Source organism: Calliopsis andreniformis, unplaced genomic scaffold (genome assembly GCF_051401765.1).
Source record: "Calliopsis andreniformis isolate RMS-2024a unplaced genomic scaffold, iyCalAndr_principal scaffold0019, whole genome shotgun sequence".
Lineage (NCBI taxonomy): Eukaryota > Metazoa > Arthropoda > Insecta > Hymenoptera > Andrenidae > Calliopsis > Calliopsis andreniformis.
The window spans coordinates 12,564,062-12,568,617 of record NW_027480431.1 but is presented as its reverse complement, the minus strand read 5'-3'; positions in this window follow the sequence as shown (position 1 = coordinate 12,568,617).

Genomic DNA, 4,556 nt, shown 5'->3' with positions numbered 1-4,556 from the left:
AAAATGTCGCAGTTCCTTAAAAGGGGTGATTTAGGGGGTGATTTGAAACAACTTTTTCCTTAGCGAAAATGTGAGATGAGGCTTCGTTAACGAGTTATTAACGAAAAACACCGGCCAATGAGAGCGCGAGTTTGCCGCCCGAGCGACCGCGGTAGCGTTGGGTACGCGCGCTAGATGCTTCAGTTGTACTCCGAACAAGAAAGTCGTCATACATCGAAGAAAATAGCATTAGTATGAAAACTGAAAGCGACATAATAAATAACACCGAGTCCTTTTTTTGTTTATCACTTGAAGTGAATAATTACTTAAAATCGAGGAAAACTACGTGCAACGCAAAGATACGAATATGTAAATCTCTTATTCGCATAACGTATAAACGAAAAAGTAATACAACGAAAAATAAAGGAAGAAGAGAACAATCTTCACCTGTAGTTTGTAAACATGTGTCACTGGGTCACTGTACCGATCCTGGTCATCGACCGTCGAAATGGTTTATGCTAGGGCACGTGTTTAGGTAATTTATGGCTTTATTGCTTTGATTTCGAAGGAGACATGATCTCGGAGTGTCCGAACAAAGAAGGTCTGAGGTGCTTAAACTACGTGGGGGGTACAAGGAGCTTCTTTGGAAAAATTCTACTCTGCCATAAACCATTCCAGAGGTCGATGACCAGTATCGGTACAGTGACCCAGTGACACAGATTTGCAAACTATAGATGAATTGCATTTAATTCATTAATGATTATTATTTTCTAAATCTAACGCAGACTACTTTCAACGTTTCTATCTTCAACGTTAATTCTCCAATTCTCCGTTCATTTCTTTTGTTGCATTGCTTTTTCGTTTATACGTTATGCAAATATTTTCACACTAATGCTATTTCCTTCGACGCATGTCGACTTTCTTGTTCGGAGTACAACCGTAGCGCCCAGCGCGTACCCAACGCTACCGCAGTCGCTCGGACGGCAAACTCGCGCTCTCATTGGCCGGTGTTTTTCATTAATAACTCGTTAACCAAGCCTCATCTTACATTTTCGCTAAGGAAAAAGTTGTTTCAAATCACCCCCTGAATCACCCCTTTTAAGGAACTGCGACATTTTTGTTACACCCTGTATTTATATTGTATTTTATGCTTCGGGCGTTGACTTCTAAGGCCCTAAATATTCGATATGGTGGAGCCACATCCTAGGGTGAAGCCTAGGTTTCCCCGAACGTAGAAATGACCATAACGTTCATACTGGTTGCAATTATTCGTTTTGTACAATGGAACAACTGTTGTATTTATATTGTATTTTATGCTTCTGGCGTTGACTTCTTAGGCCATAACTATTCGATCTGGTGGACCAACGCCCTAGAGTGAAGCCTAGGTTGTACGGAGCGTAGAAATGACCATAACTTTCACACTGGTTGCAATACTTCGTTATATACAATGGAAAAACTGTTCTATTTATTTTGTATTTTATGCCTCGGGCGTTGCCTTATGAGGCCCTAACTATTCGATCTGTCGGAGGAACGCCCTGGAGTGAAGCCTAGGTGGCCCGGACCGTAGAAATGACCATAACTTTCACACTGGTTGCTATTATTCGATTTATACGATGGAAAATCTGTTGTATTTATATTGTATTTTATGCCTCAAGCGTTGACTTCTTAGGCCCTATCTATTCTTCTGGTGGAGCAACGCCCTCGAGTGAAGCCTAGGCTGCCGAAACGTAGAAATGACCTTCACTTTCACACTGGTTGCAATTATTCGTTTTATACGATGGAAAAACTGTTGAATTTATTTTGTATTTTATGCCTCGGGCGTTGCCTTATGAGGCCCTAACTATTCGATCTGTCGGAGCAACGCCCTGGAGTGAAGCCTAGGTGGCCCGGACCGTAGAAATGACCATAACTTTCACACTGGTTGCTATTATTCGATTTAAACGATGGAAAATCTGTTGTATTTATGTTGTATTTTATGCTTCTAGCGTTGACTTCTTAGGCCCTATCTATTCTTCTGGTGGAGCAACGCCCTCGAGTGAAGCCTAGGCTGCCCGAAACGTAGAAATGACCATCACTTTCACACTGGTTGCAATTATTCGTTTTATACGATGGAAAAACTGTTGAATTTATATTGTATTTTATGGTTCTGGCGTTGACTTCATAGGCCCTAACTATTCGATATGGTGGAGCCACGTCCTGGAGTGAAGCCTATGTTGGCGGGAACGTAGAAACGACCATTACTTTCACACTGGTTGCAATTATTCCTGTTATAGGATGGAAAAACTGTTGTACTTTTATTGTATTTTATGTTTCGGGCGTTTACTTCTAAGGCACTAACTATTCGATATGGTGGAGCCACGTCCTAGGGTGAAGCCTAGGTTGCCCGGTACGTAGAAATGACCATAACGTTCATACTCGTTGCAATTATTCGTTTTATACAATGGAAAAACTTTTGTATTTATATTGTATTCTATGCTTCTGGCGTTGACTTCTTAGGCTCTATATATTCGATCTGGTGGACCAGCGCCCAAGAGTGAAGCCTAGGCTGCACGGAACGTAGAAATGACTATAACTTTCACACTGGTTGCAATCATTCGTTTTATACGATGGAAAAACTGTTCAATTTATTTTGTATTTTATGCTTCTGGCGTTGACTTCTAAGGCCCTAAGTCTTCGATCTGGTGGAGCAATGCCCCAGAGTTAAGTCTAGGATGCCCGAAACGTCGAAATGATCATTACTTTCACACTGGTTGTTATTATCCGCTTTACACCATGGAAACACTGTTGTATTTATATTGTATTTTATGCTTCTGGCGTTGACTTCTTAGGCCATAGCTGTTCGATCTGGTGGAGCAACGCCCTAGTGTGAAGCCTAGGTGGCCCGGAACGCAGAAATGGCCATAACGTTCATACTGCTTGCAATTATTCGTTTTATACAATGGAAAATCTGTTTCATTTATATTGTATTTTATGCTTCTGGCGTTGACTTCTGATGCCATAGCTGTTCGACCTGGTGGAGCAACGCTCTAGATTGAAACCTAGGTTGCACGGAACGTAGAAATGACCATAACTTTCACACTGGCTGCAATTATTCGTTTTATACGATGGAAAGACTGTTCTATTTATCTTGTATTTTATGCTTCGGGCGTTGTCTTCTAAGGCCCTAACTCTTCGATCTGGTGGAGCAACGCCAGAGAGTGAAGTCTAGGTTGACCGGAGCGTAGAAATGACCATTACATTCAAACTGATTGCAATTATTCATTTTATACGATGGAAAAGCTGTTATATTTATATTGTATTTTATGCTTCGGGCGTTGACTTCTAAGGTCGTAGCTATTCGATCTGGTGGACCAACGCCCTAGAGTGAAGCCTAGGTTGCCCGGAACGTAGAAATGACCATTACCTTCACACTGGTTGCATTTACTCCTGTTACACGATGGACAAACTGTTGTATTTATATTGTATTTTATGCTTCTTGCGTTGACTTCTAAGGCCCTAACAATTCGATCTAGTGGAGCAACGCCATAGAGTGATGCCTAGGTAGCTCGGAACGTAGAAATGACCATCCATTTCACACTGGTTGCAATTACTCCTGTTATACGATGGAAAAACTGTTGTATATACATTGTATTTTATGATTCTGGCGTTGATGTCTTAGGCCCTAACTATTCGATCTGGTGGAACAACGACCTAGATTGAAGCCTAGGTTGCCCGGAACGTGGAAACGACTATCACATTCACATTGGTTGGAATTATTCCAGTTATACGATGGAAAAACTGCTGTATTTAAATTGTATTTTATGCTTCCAGCGTTGACTTCTTAGGCCCTATCTATTCTTCTGGTGGAGCAACGCCCTAGGGTGAAGCCTAGGCTGCCCGAAACGTAGAAATGACCATCACTTTCACACTGGATGCAGTTATTCCTGTTATACGATGGAATAACTGTTTTACCTTTATTGTATTTTATGCTTCAGGCGTTGACTTCAAAGGCCCTAACTATTCGATCTTGTGGAGCAACGTCCTAGAGTGAAGCCTCGGTTGCTCGGGACGTAGAAATGACCATTACCTTCACAGTGGTTGCTATTATTCCTGTTATACGATGGAAAGGTTGTTGAATTTTTATTGTATTTTATGCTTCTGGCGTTGACTTCTTAGGTCCTAACTATTCGATCTGGTGGAGCAACGCCCTAGAGTGGGCCCTAGGTTGCAAGGAATGTAGAAATGACCATTACTTTCACACTGTTTGCAATTATTCATTTTATACGATGGAAAAGTTGTTGTATTTATATTGTGTTTTTTGCTTCTGGCGTTGACTTCTAACTCCGTATCTATTCGATCTGGTGGAACAACTCCCTAGAGTGTAGCCTAGGTTGCCGGGAACGTAGAAATGACCATAACTTTCACGCTGGCTGCAATTACTCCGGTTATACGATGGAAAAACTGTTGAATCTTTATTGTATTTTATGCTTCTGGCGTTGACTTCTTAGACCCTAACTATTCGATCTGGTGGAAGAACGACCTAGATTGAAGCCTAGGCTGCCCGGAACGAGGAAACGACTATCACATTCACACTGGTT